At 34.6% G+C, this 19,729-nt stretch overlaps 1 long non-coding RNA gene across 1 annotated transcript in view; it reads left to right on the top strand.

Moving 5' to 3' along the window:
- The first annotated feature begins 18,936 nt into the window (after positions 1-18,936).
- LOC138925202 (uncharacterized) overlaps positions 18,937-19,729 on the top strand; it is a 92,121-nt gene continuing 91,328 nt past the window's right edge. Inside the window, exon 1 of the long non-coding RNA XR_011441105.1 lies at positions 18,937-19,180. This is a non-coding gene — a long non-coding RNA (uncharacterized lncRNA). The remainder of the gene's footprint in view (positions 19,181-19,729) is intronic.

The raw sequence follows: 19,729 nt of genomic DNA, 5'->3' as shown, positions 1-19,729 counted from the left end.
ACCAAGGGACCATATAGAATAGATGATCCTGGGACTTCTTGTTTTCAGATGTAAGAAAAAGATATTGTGCTCAGACAGTTGTGTTTAAATGAAACATTCTACATATTTTTAGTACCTGTTAGGTGCAACCCACACCATTATTTGGGCTTAGGAGAAATATAAAATTAAAAGGAAAAAGAACTGAGAAAGAAAGACAATATTCTTGTCATCTCTGAATATAATATCTGATTAATTTCATTAATTCCCTTCTATCCATTCTGTAGTGCTTATGTTTCTAAAACACAGAAAAGAAGTATTATTTTCTTTCTCAAAAAACAGCAAGATTTCAAAAGTCAAACTCCTTCACACAGATTTAAGTTTCTTTCTGATTAGTTCATGTGCATTCTACCTATAATCATCTACTTCCCATTCCCACTCCATTCTCAGCCTCCTAAGATCAGCTTCCTCCTTTTAGGCTCAGCTTGAATGAATCATCCTATGAGAAAGATGTCCTAATTTTGTCACTTGCAAATAATTGGTCTTTCTTCTTTTCTTGTACAGCATAGCACCTACTTTTCAACTGATATTTATTTCAATTTTTCTTTCCTTATACCAATTTATTTACACATTCACCCCACCCCGCCTCACTGCCAGATGTTAAGCACATTAGGGTTCTAGGCGGTTTCTCACTGGTTATGTTTATGTGTTTGTTGGCTTATCTCTGGAAACAAAGTAGGCACATGATATACATGTTCAATTGAATGACTTAATCATCAAAAAGTATATTGGGCAAAGTTGAGAAACAAGGAGGTTGTACGAAGTTAAAGTTTCTGAATGTCAATCATATTCAAAAGAGCATTGCTAAAATGTACCTGTACTCTGACTCAACTTTTGATTAAATAAGAAAAAATGTCACGAGCATGTGTTTTAAGACGGTAATAATCATATTCAAAACCTTGATTACCCCAAAAGTAATAATTCAGTCTAAATGAAGCAGTCATGGCTTCAGTCAGTTGCTTTACTGTGGCTCCTGGAAAATCCATGAACCTCATGAGGATGAAGATTCCGTTATGTTACGGGTGCTATGGAGCAACAAAATTTCCAAAGTTAAAATCTATAGTGTAATCAGAATGAAATTTTACAGGCTGATCACAGTCATACATGCTCTTGACCTATGTTTTAAGAATCTCCACGTGAGCCTAGGGGTTGCAGGCAGAATGGCAGAGAATCTATTAAAATGTTGGTCTGTCTGGGTTTGCCTGAAGCACTATGAAAATGTAGCAAAAAATGTCTTCCAACCTGGGAAAGTCCTTGGGGAGAACTAATCCTGAAGTAAGAGAAAAATCAAGCTTGATGGAGTAATTCACCACGTACGATGCTTAATATTAAGAGAGAGGAAATTTGGAGCATAGCATCAGTACTCTTAATCAAGTACACATCTGGTCCAAATGCCTACATGGATGTCGGAAAGCTTGAGGGAGAAGGGTTGTAAGCAAATCTTAAAATCTCTGTTTTCTAAACTCCAAACATTATCAAAGCACAGTTTCTGGGTTGAAGGACAGAGAGAAGTAATGAATCCTCCTTCTGGAGAGCTCTGTGCTCTGGACAGCACAAGTGATCAAAGCATTCGTAGTGGGCTTCCTGGGGCATCAGTAGGCACCAGAGAAGATGTCGAACCATGGAAATACTTCACCTCTTGGCCCCTTGGTCAGGAAATGGTAAAGTGGCAGCTCTACCCAGAGAGATTTCAGAGACGGGGAAGGAGTTAATCCTTCAGATGGATGCAGAACTTTTGAGTAAGTGAAGGCAAAAGTCGGGAGGAAAAATATGTTGGTGATTCTATAAAGTTCCCAATAGAGTTATTCAAAAGAATAATATTAACATTTTAACATCTATTTACACTAGAATCCAATAAAAGGCTAAAGATGCAAGACTGCTGAATTTAACTTGAACACATACCCTTTCCTTTTTCAAAAGAATGAGATGTTTCAGATGTACAAAAAATTATGTGGAATATAAAAAAAATACACTTATAAAAGCAAATCATAACAAATTGAGTGCTATAAACAGCCAAGATCTGAATGAACTATCCACAAAATACAGTCAAAGGCACAGGGGCACGCACGGTGGCAGTACCAGCACCTTCAATCATCCCACAATTAATTTAAACCTACATTCTTATGTTTGCCATCTTTTTGAGAACTCTGGCCAAAACATGTTCATTTGGGCTTTAGACTTATCCTTCCCAAAGTAAGCACCCCTGATTATAGAGGTGGGGTCTACTGCTATGAATTTTATAGCACAGAGGAACAGAGAGAATATGTTCACTCTGTAGGCAGTTTACTTTCTTTAGGCTAACAAAGAGGCAGGATGGGGTAATATCATCTAATAAAGAATTCGGCTGGCCTTTGTCCTGGATTCCTGAGAGAGAATCTCTAAATCCCTGGAATTTCCCCATATGAGTATGTTTGTTAATAATTGTGGGCTCCTCAGACCACACGTGAGTTTATGCTAAGGAAGTGACTTATGGTGGGTTTCAGGATCTGAGCTGGAGCTGGCCATGCCAAAAAGACCAATCACATGATCAATTAAGCTTTTGAGTGATATCAGCTGGACCTCCAGACAGGGCAGCAGGGCTGGAAAATGAGTTCAACTGAGTGGCCAATGATTCAATCAATCGTGACCAGAAATGACAATCCAATAAAATCTCTGCACACCTGAAGGTCAGTGAACCTTGCTCACTGGTGATCATAAATGAATGGGCTGGGAGGGTGATGAGTACTGAGGACATGAAGCTGCACACAGGGGATCCTCCTAGATTTTGATCTAAGTGTCTTTTCTTTTGAGTGGTCCTGATTTATCCTTTAGAATAAAAATGTAATCATAAATATGGCTCTTTTCTGAGTTCTGTAAATCCTTCTAATAAATTACCAAACTTGAGGAGGTAGTGGGAACCCCCAAATTTGCAGAGGTCAGAGAACACGTGATCTCAGAACCCTGGAGCTTGCAGCCAGAGTCTGAAGTGAGGGCAGTCTTGTGAACTCTGTGCTCTTAACCTGTGGCATATGTGCCAACTCTGAGTAGTTAGTGTCAGCTGCAATGCATAGTGTTAAAGAAAAAATTAGCTATGACCCCTGTTAAAGACGGTAAGCCTTTATTCAGGACTATTGTGATAGCTATACGGACAACTAGGGTAGAATTTTGCAGTGGATGAGAGAAATTGGGTTCTACTCCAAACACAGCATGGACATGTGGGAATTTATTTATGGCCAAGGAATAGGGTAGGAGGTCAGCAGATGGAAAAATTACTAAGAGGAGGCATCAGAGGTAAGGAGGATTCTTGCTTAGCACAGACCAGGATGATCAGACATCACCTCCGGGATGGTGGAGGATGAAAAATCTGATCAGATATTGAGGGTGATCGGATATGGAGGGTGGGGGTTTCTGGATAAACCGACTTGTCTGGCTGCTTGCTAAAAGTAGATTTTATAAAGAAGTGCACAGACGACCCTAGGAAAAGGTTTAGAAGGCTGACTAAAGTTTGGTCAAGCAAAGAATCTTTGTCAATAAACAGCCTCCAAATGGTCAGCAATGATCCCTGCCATCTGGTATTAAGACCATTGTGTATTGTCCTCTCACATTGCATGATTGCTCTGTGTGACCGAGCAATGGAATACGGCAGAAGTGACAGTATGTCACTTTCAAGATTATTAGAGTATAATGAGCACCAAAGCTTTCATTTGTTCTGTATCAAATCATTTCCATTCCATGGAAAACAGCTGTCATGTTCATGTTGCGAGCAGCCCCAGGGAGAGGCACATGTAGGGAGGAGCTGAAGCCATCTACCAACAGCCATCTGAGTGAGCTTGGAAGCAGAATCTCCAGTCCAGTCAAGCCTCCAGGTGATCACAGTCCCAGTAACTTACTGGTTGCAACCTCAGGAGAAACGCTGAACCAACACTACTCAGCTAAATTGGTCTCGGCTTCGCGACACTGGGAAATTGTGTGAGGTAATAAATATTTGTTGTTTAAAACTTCTAAGGTTTGGAGAAGGTTATTATGCAACAGGGGATAATTGAGAGAAAGGGCAAGCTATGCTCATTTTTCCCTTTCAGGAATACCAGTTGGTTACGTTTCTTCAACTTTCCTGAGAAGGAAAGCATAAGAAGCGGAGGAGAGGCTTGGCCATTTCACCATACGGACCTCTTCCAGTGTGAAAGGAAATAACAGTAGAGTGGGAGAAATGTTCCTCCTCCCACTCAAACTGATCATATTATCATAACTCAGAATAAATTTACACATTATCATAATTGAAATAATGTCTTACTGCAATTTCCCTAAAGAAAATAATGCAGATCATGATTTTTATTTTGTTTGAAGATGAAAAATTTGATTGAGATGGCAAGAAATTCATATGGCCAGGACCCATAACTATTAAAATAAAGTACTGTAATATGTGCTCAAATTAATCTCTAACCTTGTACTACTGAATTATTAATGTTTGGACTTAATCCAGCCATTTTTCCATCTATGGTATACTATTATCAAGAGAATATTTAAAAGAAAGTAAAATTTTCTTAGTCCATGTGTCTAAACCTAAACTGACAAATCTTATTCAGAAGAGCCAATGTGATTATCGTTTTTCACTTTGTTGATATATAAAGTTAGCATGTCAATTGATTTGCATACTCGCTCAACTTTTATTCAAACATCTCTTCTATCATTTAGGGTTACTTGTTTGACTTGGGTTTCTATAAAGTTAGTGGTATATATTTAATTCACCTGGTCATGCCTCAAGAAGGACTATATCATATTTTTAAAAAATATTTTAAATGCCATTACACTTCATAAACATTTCAAATCTACTAACCAGTTTATGCTTTTCTAGTTTGAGGCATTGAATTTTATCATGTAACTATTATTACTGAGATTCAGATGTTTTAAACAATTGAATGGGGTACCACATTAGAGATGTTCACTTTCCAGTAGAATTATGGTATTTTTCTTCATCTTTTTTTTTATTCTTACATTTTACTTTTCCAATGAACACTGTGACACATTCTGAATATCTTTGTTAACTTCAAAGCAGTGAACTTTGATGTATATGTAATCAAAATGAAGACCAAAGCCTTTTTTTTTCAAGTTTTAAAGTAGAATCTACTTGAGGGGTCTTGAATAACTTCAGTGACTTCCAATGCAATTAAGCAGCTAGTTGGTTATCAGGTCATTGCTTTAGATGTATTATTGGATAAAATTGTGAAAGAAAGCACATTAGCTGGGGCCAGCCTGATGATGTAGTGGTTAAGTTCATGCTCTTTACTTCAGTGTCCCAGAGTTCGCAGGTTCGGATCCTGGGTGCAGACCTAGCACTGCTTGTCAAGCCATGCTGTGGCAGTGTCCCACACAAAATAGAGGAAGATGGGCACAGATGTTAGCTCAGTGACAATCTTCCTCAAGCAAAAAGGAAGAGGATTGGCAACAGATAGTAGCTCAGGGCCAATCTTCATCACAAAAAAAAGAAATCACATTAGCTATTATTTCTCTGAAGGTTAATAACATGATCCCCTCATCTATACCATGATCTCTTTCATGGGAAAGACTTCTCCAAACGTTTGGTGCAAATGATGGACTTTTCTCTAGTTATTTGTGAATAAAATTTGTTCCAACAATTACATGATCTTCTAAGCAGAAAGTCTATTAGGAGAATTCCTATGTACTGAGTATAGGTATAAGAGGGATTGACAATTACTATTATAAATATCATTATTATAAAACCCAGGTTGAACGAACTATGAATAGTGAAACACCTGATAAAATAGAGGTACAAGGATAATAAAATATGAGAGAATCATTATGGAAAAAAATTGATTTGGATAATAAAAAACAAAAAAAGTGGGTAGATTTCTGCTTCCAGGAGATGGAGTGGAAATACGTTTCTCAATTCTACCTGCCACGTACAACTAAAAACTGTAAACGTTCCATATAAAACAAATATAATATCCTGAGGAGTGGATAGAAGAAAGCAGACTACCTAGGTTACTTCAGGATGCAGGCATGGTGGGGAGTTTCCTCACAAGGCAAAAAAGTAAAAAATAGAAAACAACTTTAGAGAATAACTGCTCTACTCCAGCTAAACACCACACCTACACAGAAAGATAACTGTCTATCCGTACCCATGCAAACCGAGGAGATGTGAGAAGCCTAGACTTCCACTGCAGTCAGGCTGTTATGAGGTAACCCCAACATATAATGTCAGAGAAGGCCAAGTAGGGAGCTGGGACTTTCATCTTCCTTGGAAGCGGAAGCAACTTCTCCACTTTGGTTTCAGAAGAGACCTCTTGGGTAGCCTCAACTTCCATCCCACTTGCAATAACAAGATCCCTCTCCTTTTCTCTGCTACAGTGATGTCAGAGGAGGCCTAGAGAAGAGCCATGACTTTCACTAACCCCCTATCAATAATTAGGCTGTCCCACCAGTGTTAGTGGAGACCACTTGGGGAGTTGGAATTCCCATCCCCACCCAGCAGTAACAAGGAACCCCCCCCCCCTTGCTTTCTAATGGAGGCCCAATGGAAAACCGGAAGTTCTATCTCTACCTGGCAGTAAGAGGGTGGTGCCCCACCTCTTGTCAAAGTAGTATCAGAAAAAATCAGCAAAATGAGGAGGTTCAATTAAGATTCAGAGTCTCATAACATGATACTCAAAATGTCTAGGTTTCAATAAAAAATCACTTACCATGCCCAGAACCAGAAATATCGCAAATTGAATGAAAAAAGACAATGAATAATTTTCAACATTGAATAATTTTCAACACTGAATTAACAGACATGTTAGAATTTTCTGATAAAGACTTTGAAGGAGTCATGATAAAAATGCTTCGATGAGCTTTTATGAACATTCTTGAAAAGAAAATATATAAAGCTTCAGCAAAGAAATATAAAGTTTTAAGCAAAGAAATAGAAGACACAAAGAAGAATCAAATAAACATTTTGGAATTGAAATATATAAGAACCAAAAGAAAGCTCAGTAGATGGGCTCAACCACAAAATGGAGAAAACAGAGGAAACCATCGATGAACTGGGAGATCAAAGCAAAAATGGACAAAGGAAAGAAAACAGACTGAAAAAAAAATGAAGAGCACCTCAGGGACCTGTGGATCTATTTAAAAAAAACCCACAAATCTAGAGTTTGTGTCATTAGAATCCTGGAAGAAGAGGAGAGACAGAAGGCAAAACTGAAAAAGTACTTAAAGGAATATTGGCTGAAAACATCCTCAAAATGACAGGATATAAACCTACAGATTCAAAAAGTTGAGCAAACTCTAAACAAGATAAATTTAAAGAAATCCAATCCAGGGTATTTATAATTTCTGAAAGTGAAAGAAAAAGAGAGGAATCTTTGAAGCAGCAAGAGAGAAATGAAACCTTACTTATAGAGGAAAACCAACTTGAATTACAGTAGACTTCTCATCAGAAACCATGGAAGCCAGAGAGAAGTATTGCAATATTTTTCTAATGCTGAAAGAAAACAACTTCTAACTCAGAATCCTCTATCCAGTAGAATATCTTTCTGGAATGAAAAGAAAACAGACACTGTTAGATGAATGAAATGTAAGGGAATTTGTCATTAGCAGATCATTCTTAGAAGAATAACTAAAGGAAGTTCTCTAAATAAAAAGAAGGAATCTTGGAACAACAGGAATAAGAAAAGAACATGACATCAAAAATATGCGTAAATAAATAGACTCTTCTTCTCATGCATCTTCTAAATTGTGTTTGGAAGTTGAAACAATAATTATAACTGACTGATGAGGTTATAAGTGTATGTGCAGAGATTGTGTAAGAGGATTGCATTACAGATAGAGGAGGGCAAAGAGACGTAAAAGGAGGTAAAGCTTCTGCAGTATTTGTAGTGGAAAATGTCAACCAGAGCACTGTGCTAAGTTGTATATATACAATATAATATTGGGCCAAATACTGAAAATTCTATTTAAAGGATACACTAAAAAACACTGGAAATTAATCAAAATAGAATTCTCAAATTTCTTGCTCAAGTAACTGATGAGAAAGGAGGAAAAAGTAAAAACAGAGCAAAGCAAAACCAAAAAAGTAAAATAGCAGAATTAAGCCTTAGGATATCAATAGTTGCCTTACATGTAAATGGTCTAAATACTCCAATTAAAAGACAGATATTGGCAGAGTGGATTAAAAAATGTGATCAATTATATGTTGTCTATAAGGAGCTTGCTTCAAATATATCAATACAGACAGGATAGAAAAACATATATTATGCATATATAATAATCAAAGGAAAAAAGGAGTGAATAATTTAATAGAAGTTAAAGTAGACTTAAGTACAAAGAAAATTACCAGAGAGAGATTGGGACATTACATAATGATTAAAGGGTCATTCTACCCAATGGATATACCAATCCTAAATGTGTATGCACTTAATAACAAGAGGGCTGAAAGACAGTGAAGCAAAAACTGATAGAATTCTAAGGAGAATTAGATAAACTGCAAATATAATTGGAAACATAAGTACCCCTCTAGCAGCAATTAGTAGAACAACCAGACAGAAAACCAGCAAGGACACAGAAGAACTCAACAACACTGTCAATCAGCAGGATAAAATCAACCTTTATAAAACATGTGGCGCAGTGACATCAGAATATACATTCTATTTAAGTGCTCATGAAAAATATAGCAAGAAAGACTATATCTTAGGTCATAAAACAAACCCCAACAAATGGAAAAGAATTGAAATTATACAGATTACCATTCTCAGCAATGAGACAGAGGATATGACAATAGAGCTTGCAGACATCAAAAATATAATAGGGGAAGACTATGAACAAACATACGCATATAAATTTGACAAATTAGGTTAAATGATCCACTTCTTGAAAAACACAAACTGCCACAACACATACAATATGAAGTTGAGAATTTGAATGGTCCTATAATACATAGGAAATTGAATTTGTAAATAAAAACATCCAAAAGGGAAGTTACTTTATCTGGAATTTTCAGTAGAAAATTCTTCCAAATGTTTCCAAAGAATTAATGTCATTACTACATAACAAATACTTCCAGAAATTAGAAGATCAGGGATCACTTTCCAATTCATTTTATCAAGCCAGTATTGTCCTGATAAAAAAAAATCAAATGCAAGGCAAAATAAACTATAGTTCAATATCCCACCAAAAATCCTAAACAAAACATTAGGAAGTAAAACTTGCAATATTTTTAAAAAGACAAGCCATTCACTGGGATCAAATATTTGCAAACCACATATTGAACAAAGGACTGGTATCTAGAATATACATTAAAAAAACAAAATTCAATAGCATTTTGTCAAAAGCTTTTTGTGCCTCTATTGAGATGGCTAATTTTTATCTTTCTTTCTACTAATGTGGTGCATCACATTTATTGATTTACGTATGTTGAACCATCTTGCAGCCTAGGGATAAATCCTACTTGGTCATGGTGCACAACCTTTTTACAGTGTTTGTTCAGTTTGGTTTGCTAACATTTTGTTGAGATGTTGGCATCTATATTCATCAGGGATATTGATATAGTTTTCTTTTTTTGTATTGTCCCTATCTGGCTTTAGTATCAAAGTAGTGCTGGCCACATGGGATGAGTTTGGAAGTGTTCCCTCCTCCTTGATTTTTTGGAAGAGTTTGAGAAGGACTGACATTAATTCTTCTTTAAATGTTGGTGTAATTCACCAGCAAAGCCATCTGGTCCTGGGCTTGTCTATTTTGGGAGGTTTTTAATTACTGATCCAATCTCCTTACTCTTTATTTGTCTGTTCAGATTTGCTGTTTCTTATTGATTCAGTATTGGTAGGTTGTATGTTTCTAGGAATTTATGCATTTTTTCCAGATTATCCAATTTGTTAGCATATAATTATTCATAGCAGTTTCCTATGATCGTATATATTTCTGTAGTATCAATGTCTCCTCTTTCATTTTTGATTTTATTTTTCATCTCTCTTTTTTCTTAGTCTAACTAAAGGTTTGCCTTTTTTTTTTTCTTTCTGAAAAATCTCCTTTTAGTTTTGTTGAACTCTTCTATTGTTTTTCTGGTCTCTATTTCACTTATTTCTACTCTGATCCTTGCTATTTCTTTCCTTCTGCTAACTTTGGGCTTAGTTCTTTCTTGTTTCTTGAGATGTAAAGTTAGTTGTTTACTCGAGATCTTTCTATTTTCTTTCTTAATATATGTATTTATCACCATAAAGTTCCCTCTTAGAACTGCTGTTGCTGCATGCTATAGTTTTTTGTGTGTTGTGTTTTGAGATAGTTTTTGATTTCTCCGTTGATTGTTTCTTTGACTGCTTTGTTGTTCAGGAGTGTGTTGTTTAATTTTCACATGCTTGTACATTTTTCAGCTTTCTCTTGCTGTTGATTTCTAGTTTCATACCATTGTGGTTGGAAAAGACACTTGGTATGATTTCAATCTTCCTAAATTTGCCTTTAAGACTTGTTTTGTGGCCCAAAATATGATCTATCCTGTAGAATGTTTCATGTGCAGTTGAGGAGAATATGTATTCTGCTGATGTTGGCAAATATAACACCCTTTTGGTAAAAAGAAAAACCTCTCAACAAATTGGGTATAGAAGGAACATCTTAACATAATGAAGATCATATATAACAAATCCACAGCTAACATACTCAACAGTGACAGACTGAAAACTTTCTTCTGAGATCAGGAACAAGACAAAGGTGCCCACTCTCAACTGTCACTCAACATCATACGGAAAGTCCTAGCTAGAGCAATTAAGCAGGAAAATAAATAAAAGCCATCCAAATCAGAAAGGAAGAAGTGAAAGTGTCACTATTGGCAGGTGATTTGATCTTATATATAGAAAATTTAAAGATGCAACCAAAAAACTGTTAGATCTAATCAATAAATTCAGTAAAGTCACAGAATATAAAATCAATATACAGAAATCAGTTGTATTTCTATACACTAACAACAAAAAATCTGGAAAAAAAATAAAACTATCCCATTCAAAGGAGCATCAAAAACAAGAAAATTCTTAGGAATAAATTTAACAGAGGATGTGAAAGATCTGTACAATGAAATCTAAAAGACTTTGATGAAAAAGAGACAAAGAAATGGAAAGATACCAGAAAAATTAATATTGTTAAAATGTCCATACTACCAAAGCCATCTATGTAATCCCTATCAAAATTCCAATGACATTTTTCACAGCATTAGAAAAAACAATTCTAAAATTTGTGTGGAACCACAAAAGACTCCAAATATCCAAGGCAATCTTGAGAAAGAAAAACATAGCTGGAGGCATCATGCTTTCTGATTTAAAGCTGTATTACAAAGTATAGTATTCAAAATAGTATAACATTGGGAAAAAACCAGAAATTTAGATTAATGGAACTGTATAGAGAGCCCAGATATAAAACCATGTACAGTCAATTAATTTTTGCCAAGGATGCCAAAAATAGACAACAGAGAAAGGATAATCTCTTCAATAAATGGTGTTGGGAAAACTGGACAGACCCATGCAAAAGAATGAAGCTGGAGCTCTATCTTTCACCATACACAAAAAGAACTCTAAATTTATTAAAGAATTGAATGTAAGACCTGAAGTTATAAAATTTCTGGAGGAAAACATAGGTGGTAAGCTCTTTGACATTGGTCTTGGCAATAATCTTTTGGATTTTACACCAAAATCAAAGGCAACCAAAGCAAAAATAAAGAAGTGAGACTTCATCAAACTAAAAAGCTCTTGCATAGCAAAGAAAACCATCAAAAAAAGATAAAGCATTCTTTGAAATGGAAGAAAATATTTGCAAAGCACATACTTGGTAAGGTGTTGATATCCAATGTATATAAAGAACTCATATGACTTAGCAGCGAAAAAGCAAACAATTTGATTTAAAAATGGGCAGAAGAACTAAAAAGACATTTTTCCAAAGAGGACAAATGGCCAACAAGTAGATGCTTAACATGACTATAGTCATTAGGGAAATGGAAATCAAAATAACAATGTCATCTCATTCCTGTTAGAATGCTATCATCAAAAAGACAAAGGATAAGAAATGTTGTTGAGGATGTGGAGAAAAGAGAACCCTTGTGCACATTTGGTGGAAAAGTAAATAGTTCCATCCAGTATGGAAAATAAATGAAGGTTCATCAAAAACAATTGAAACTAGAACAACCATATGATTCAGCAATCCTCATTCTGGGTATATATTCAAAGGAAAGGGTATTGAAAAAATATCTGCACTCTCAAGTTTATTGCAGTATTAATCATTATAGCCAAAATATGGAAATAACCTAAATGTCCATCATTGAATGAATAGATAAAGATGTGTTGTGTATATACAATGGAATATTGTTCAGTCATGAGAAAGAAGGACATCCTGCTGTTTGAGACAATGTGGATGGACCTTGAGCACATTATGCTGAGTAGAATAAATCAGAATGAGAAAGACAAATACTGTATGCTCTCATTTGTATGTGGAATCTAAAAAAGTCAAACTCTTTGAAATAGAGAGTAGAATGGTGGTTACCAGGGGCTGGGGGATAGGGAAAAAGGGGAGATGCTGGTCAAACAGTACAAACTTCCAGTTATAAGATGAGTAAGTTCTGGAGATCTAATGTAAAACATAGTGATTATAGTCAGTAATACCTAATTATATACTTGAAATTTGCTAAGAGATTGGATCTCAAATGTTCTCACCACAAAAAGAAGTGGTAATTATGTGATGTGCTGCAGGTGTTAGCTAACACCATGGTGGCAATCATACACAGCGGATCAAATAAACACCTTGTACATTGTAGACTTACACAATGTTATATAACAATTATATCAATAAAGCTGAGAAAAAAGAAATAAAAGTTCTAAAATCAATAATCTAAGCCTCCACCTTAAGAAAACAGAAATAGAAGAGCAAACTAAGTTTAAAGTAAACAGAAAAAATAAAAAGTAGAGCAGAAATCAATGAAATCAAAAGCAGATAGTCAATGGATAAAGTCAACAAAATAAAAATCTTGTTCTTTGAAAAGATCAATAAAATTGATGTCTTTAGCCAGGAACTTAAAAAAAATACAGGAGGGAAAACAGAAATTACTGTTATCAGAAATGAAAGAGTAGACATCACTACAGACACCACAGACATTAAAAGGATAACAAAGGAATACTATGAACAAAACTATGTTCCTGAATTTGATAACTCAGATATTGTCAACTAACCCCTTGAAACACAAAATTTGTCACACAAGAAGAAATAGACAGTCTGAATAGGCCTGTCTCTATTAAATAAATTGAATCAATAATCAATAACCTTCCAAAACACAAAACACTATACCCAGATGGGTTCACTGGTGAATCTAGCAAATTTTTAAGGAAGAAATTATACCAATTCTCTACAATCTCTTTTAGAGGATAATGCAGAGCGAATAATTCCTACCTCAGTCTATGGCCCAGGTGTTACCCTAATACCAAGCCTGACAAAGACATTACAAGAAAAGAAAACTGTAGACCAATCTCCCTTATGAACATAGATTCATAATTCAAATTGACAGAATTAGGATTAAGCATCTCTGTTATAAGAAAATTGCAAATAGTTTAATCTTCCACATATAGCATTGGTTATATAACAGGGATAGAATTAGTGATTTTACTCACACTATTTCTATTTCCTGCAATACCTCAAAATTTTCATGCTAGTATGTTTAAAATAACTTTTAATGTGAGTGTCTGACATACCCATAATAATGCTTTCATGGCCACCCCATCCTTAGATTTGAACCCTAACTCTCGTATTTGTATCATATGCTTCTCTTGATTTTACACCTTATCTCTCTCCTCAACCATAGGTGATTGAGCCACTTGGTCCTTTGGACATTTGGCCAAAGAAGGACCAGTTACTCTGTTGGGAATATTGAATTGACCTAAATGTATGATAGCTCCGTTTGAATTATAATGGAAGACTTGCTTAGCATGGAATGCCATTTTCTTTAAGTATGGATTGAGAAGAAGAAAACGTTGATGTGCAGAGAAAAAAGTAAAAAATATACTTTTTTGTAGGAAGTTGCCTAAATTTCTGGTGGATATATGAATTTGCAGTTTTAGTCCCTTCCTTAGGCTTGCCTGCAACAACTGCCGTTAAGTTAATAGAGAGATAATTCATGTAACTACACATGTAATAAATATTCAGAGCACAGACTACTTGCCAAACGGTTTGAGATTGTGGTGGTGATAAAATGGTAAAACAAGAAAATGCCTCTGCCTTCATGGAGCTTCCCACCTAATGGGAAGTAGATAAAGTCAACAGATATATACTGGGATTTTAAGTGGTAAGACGTGACAGGAAGAAAAATCAAGGCCTGTTTGAGAAGAGTGTGGGTGGTTGTAGGGGGCCTATGTTAGGCAGTCTTTGAGGAAGCGACATTTGAGCAGAGACATGAGTATTGTGAAAAAGTCAGTCATATAAGGACTGGAGGAAAGGATTAAGACAGAGGAAACAGTTTATATAAAGAGAAAGGGAGAAGAAGATAGAGAACAAAAAGAAAATTAAGTACAACATAATACCATTTTAATGAACTTGAAAACCAAAAATGCATTAACATATAAAAATTATTAAAATATGCCTGAAGTGATAAAAATTTAAATCAGAATATTAGATTACATTTGTGGTGGAAAGGAAGAAATTAGATCTAGAAAAAAATATATGGTACACTTCATTGTTAACTGCAATGCTGGGTTTCTTGGGTGTTTCTTAATCTGTTCCCTGTAACTTTCTTGTACATTTGATAAAACACATTAAAAATATTCTTCACTGGGAATATGCTCAATTTGAGAACAGCAGTGTAAATAAAGTGCCTTGAGCAAGTGGATAAGTAGTCAAAGATGAGGCCGAATAAGTAAACAGAGGCTGCGTAAGGTAAGGCCTGATGTTTGTCTAAAGAATTTGGTAGTTATTCTAACTGGGATGGGAAGACACTGTTTGGTTTTCAGCAGGGAGTGACATGATCTAAATTATATTTTTACAACATTAAAGAAACTGAAGAAGACATCACAAGTTGTCCCACTTAGGTGGGTGGCAGTCCATGAACTGTTTTCATTGCCCTAGGATAAGTGCAGAATGGAGAGTAAATATCTGGAAACTTGTATAAGAGGGTGACATAGTGGCAAGAAAAATAGAAGTGTGTGTGTTGTTGTTTTTTTGGAGACTAATTCACTTTCATTGTATTTTTCAAAAGCGACGCTGTGTCATAAACTGAAAACAAACAAACAAACAAAGCTGGCCGTTCACCACAAAGCACTTGAGAAACAGTGTCCAGAGTACAAATGTGAAAGCAGAGAAATCAAAGTTTTATTGCAGTAGTCCCAGAACTGTAGATATACTTTGAAAATTATGCCAGCAGGACTTACAAAAGAACTGGTCAAATGGTGCAAAGAAAAAGAGAAATCATGGATATACACTTTATATCTTTACAATAATTCTGTCTGTATGAAGCATATTGAATAGGTTTAGGTTTCTCCTACTTGAGCTGGAGGAGTTGTGACTAATACGGTTTCTACTTTATAAATATTAAATTGAAAACCCAGAGTGGGTGAGTCATTCCCTTTTCACGGTAACCTGAATAGCATATAGTAGTGCTATGATTTAGACTCAAGTCTATTTTAAAGAAAATCTAGACTCTTTCTGGTATGTATTATTTTTTCATTCCTTTTTGTTTAAAAATCTTAAGATATTATCAGAATATGATTATCCCTTTAGATCTAATACTACGTTGAATTTAGTATCTACCCTAAAACTGAATTCTTCAGGAAAAAAACCACTAAGGCAAGATATGTAACTCAATGTGCAATCAGATTGTTTAACTAATTTATTTAGGAATTTTGTGTTGCTATTCATAATTTAGACTGGTCTGTAGTTACCTTCTTTGTTATTTTTTAAGTAATATTTATCAACCATTAGTATCTAAGTCATACCGCTTCACAGAAGAGCTTGAAAGTTTTCCGTCTTTTTCTAGATTATGGAGTAATTTAAATTGACTTGGAAATATCTGATATTTGAAACTTCAGTAGAATTCTCCTGATAAATTATGCTGACAATATTTTTTTCTTTGTTTTGTTTTGAGAGAAGTTCTTTTATATCCTTCTTATTTCTTCTTTGGAAATTAGTCTCTTTCAATGAAAAACAAGTAGTCTGACTATTGAGTTCACATATTTAATCATAACAGTATAATGAGTCAATATTTTTAAAAACCTGGAGCATTCCCACTTACCAGAAATCATTAATTAGAAAAGGTAACATAAAATAAAGATGCTAATCATAATCTCAACAAAACTATAAGATACTACAAATAATAATGTGTGAAATTACAAAAAATCTATTAAGGGTATACAACTGAATAAGCAGTGAGTCATATTTTGTCAATATTGTTTTCATTTAAATTTCCCCCAAATTAATATATAAGATTAATTTAACTTATTAAATTCTCAATAGACTATTCATAGATCTAAACAAATTGATTCTAAAGTTAATTTAGATGCAAAATGATCAGAAATATTTTTAAAAATAAATGAAGATAAGTTCAGAAATTACCCTCAACAAAATAGGCATATTACAAAATTTACATTAGACATCAGTGAGAAAACATAATTCAATCAATAACATGATGAAAATTACCTTGATAAATAGAAAAAATTTGAATCCTCACAATATATATCAAGTAAATTCCAAATGATTAAAGGACTACATATGAAAAAACAAGTAAGAAAACGCTTTTTAAATTATTAGAAGAAATATAGAAAAAATATATATACATTTCAAGTAAAACAACTTTTTTTTACAAAACACAGAAAGTTATAACTGATAAAGGAAATATTGATGGATTAAAATATGCAAACATTAAACATGTTCACATGATAAAAATGAAACTTTTTCTTTTTTTTTTGCTGAGGAAGATTCACCCTGAACTAACTTCTGTTGCCAATCTTCCTCTTTCTGTATGTGAGCCACCACCACAGCATGGCCACTGACAGATGAGTGGTGTAGGTCCACACCGGGGAACTGAACCAGGGCTGTCAAAGTGGAGTGCACTGAACTTAAACGCTAGAGCCACTGGGGGTAGCCCAAAAATAAAACTTTAACCTTGAAGACTAGGGAAGATATTTGCCATGTAATTATTTTTTAAATTAAACATTTAATCATAAAATTAATATGTAAATATATTAAATGTTTCTACAAATCAATAAGAAAAAAGATAAACACTCAATGGAAAAAGAAGGTAAGATTTTAGGCAATCTCCATAAGCAAAATATTGAATAGCTAATAAGCATATAAAAGACATTGATTAGTAATTAAATATATGCAGTTGAAAATAAACATGAGATACAATTTTATATCTATCAAGGATGCAAAATTAAAGAAAAAATTGATAATGCCAAATTTTAGCAAGAATGTGAAGGAGCACAAACTCTCTAGAATTCCCTAGAATTCTAGAATTTTCCAGAATTTTCTATTGCATCTATGTCTTTGGAAAAACATTTGACTATATTTAGTAGAGTTTAAATTTTTATGTCTTACAATTCAGCATTTCAATGTTTAGGTATATATCCTAGAAAAATATTTGAGAAATTATGTAGGCTGGTGTTCATTGCTCATAATTAAAAAATGGGAAAAAAGGATATCCATCAACAATTTATGGATGAGTATGTTGTTTAGTTTATACATATCAATACAGAGAGACTATAGCATCTGCTCATGCTTTCAAATAACATCGAAAACAATATATTATTACATAGGAAATAATTATAACGTATACAAATAAAAACAAAGAGTAAAAGGGTACATATTAAATATACAGTTTACCTCTTTGGAAAGAAATGGGGTGCATAGAATTGGAGAGGGGAAAAATATTCATCTCATTTTCAATGTGTTGTTTTTATATATAAAATAAAATATGGAGTAATGCATATTAATATTTTAAAATTCTAGGTGGTAATGTCAAGAAACTTTCAAAACAAAGGAAAGAAAGTTTGTAGTAGACAAATGAAGCATTCAATGTTGGTCACCGGGTACAGAATGACTGCTGTAAGATGAAGTCGTCTAGAGACGTAATGTACAACACGATGACTCTAGTTAAAAATACTATATTGCATACTGGAAAAAATAAAATAAAATGCTATATATCAAAAAAAAGAAGGAAAACACAAGAACTGTGGAAAAGTGTTTAATAACATTGCCAAAAAAAGGGTAATGGACATAGACTACACCCTGGAAAGAATTGAACACGGGGACAAAAACACCGCTCCCTTTGTTTTGGGTTGGTTGTTTATTTTTATAATGAAAGCATTCGTATCATAAAAACAGAAAATAATACCCCATTCAGTGGAAAAGAATTTTTTAAGATTTAAGACTTTGAAACTACCTCCTTGGGGCCAGGTGCAGCTGATCCATCTCAGCCAAAACCCGACACGAGGGGCAGGGGCAATGCCTTCAGACATAACATCCACCCTGAGCTCCTCCCGACTCCCTTCTGCCTGCTCCTAACTCATTCCCAGAACTGGAGCAGAAGTCACGCCGAGGAGCCCTGAGACCAGCTAGATCGCTCACTCTGACTCTATTTGTACATCTTGAAGTTGAATTTCATGCAGTACCTGCCTGAATCACTATCCTGGTCTTTCTAAATTAGCCGGATCCATCAATGCCCAAACCTCATTTATAGAAGGATATAAAATGTCTACCTATTTGTGGTGAATTACTGATATTTATTGAATAAATACACACAGCACATATTTTATGGCAGAGGACTTTCACATTTTTCTCCACGAAAGAATTTCATTATTTTAATACAGTTTAATATCTTAGGTGAATAAATATTTTTAAAAGCTTAAGACAGGGTTTTGTAATTATGCATAGCCACCTGTTCTGAGTCATATATTTAGTTGGGAATGCTAAGCCTACAGATTTACAGTTTTTCCATTTGGACTCTGAATTCTGGCCTGAATCTGTCACATAATTTCTAAGGAGTTTTATACACAGAACAGCCTGAACGACAGTCCAAACCACCAAGAACAGTCATCGGTCCTGATGGAGGCTAACGTCTCCGAGTCAGACTGGCTGTTCGCTGCTATTTATGTCAGAGCACGCCCAGTGGCGGAATCAAGATGATGGGGCTGTGGAAGCGAAGGGGATAGACGTACTCTGAGTGAGTTAATGGCCTTTATACGTATAATTTTATTTTCAATAATTTACCGAGGTGTAGTTATTCTATTTCTCTGGCAAAATACAGAAATGAAGCTGGAGACAAATGTGAACAGAGAAATACATTACAGTTTTACTTCTCTATCTTAAGCCACTAAGAAATCCTGAAAATATTGTCAAATGAGTTATTAACTGGGAAATATAATTTCAAACATAATATATATATAGAAAGTATGAGTGCAGAAATATGAATAATATACGTGAGAATGCTTTTAGTTTTACAATTCTCTGGTTTTACATGGAAATATAAATGCTACCTTCTCATAAAGGTGAATAAACCCTCATATTGCTTTAATTGAAATAGTTTCCTGTCTTTTTAGCATTTTTCCCAAATCATTGGAGCTGAAAGTATAAGTCAAAAGAATAAGTCATCAGTTTCCACCTGCTGAAGGTCGATGCTAATATTTCAGTTTTATATTAAATGCTGTTTCAAAGATAAGGGACTTTTAACTGAACATATAGGGAAGGTGAAGTGGGGTGAGTCTTTCTTTTA

This window comes from Equus caballus, chromosome 1 (assembly GCF_041296265.1).
Source record: "Equus caballus isolate H_3958 breed thoroughbred chromosome 1, TB-T2T, whole genome shotgun sequence".
NCBI lineage: Eukaryota > Metazoa > Chordata > Mammalia > Perissodactyla > Equidae > Equus > Equus caballus.
This window is presented reverse-complemented; position numbering and strand designations above follow the sequence as displayed.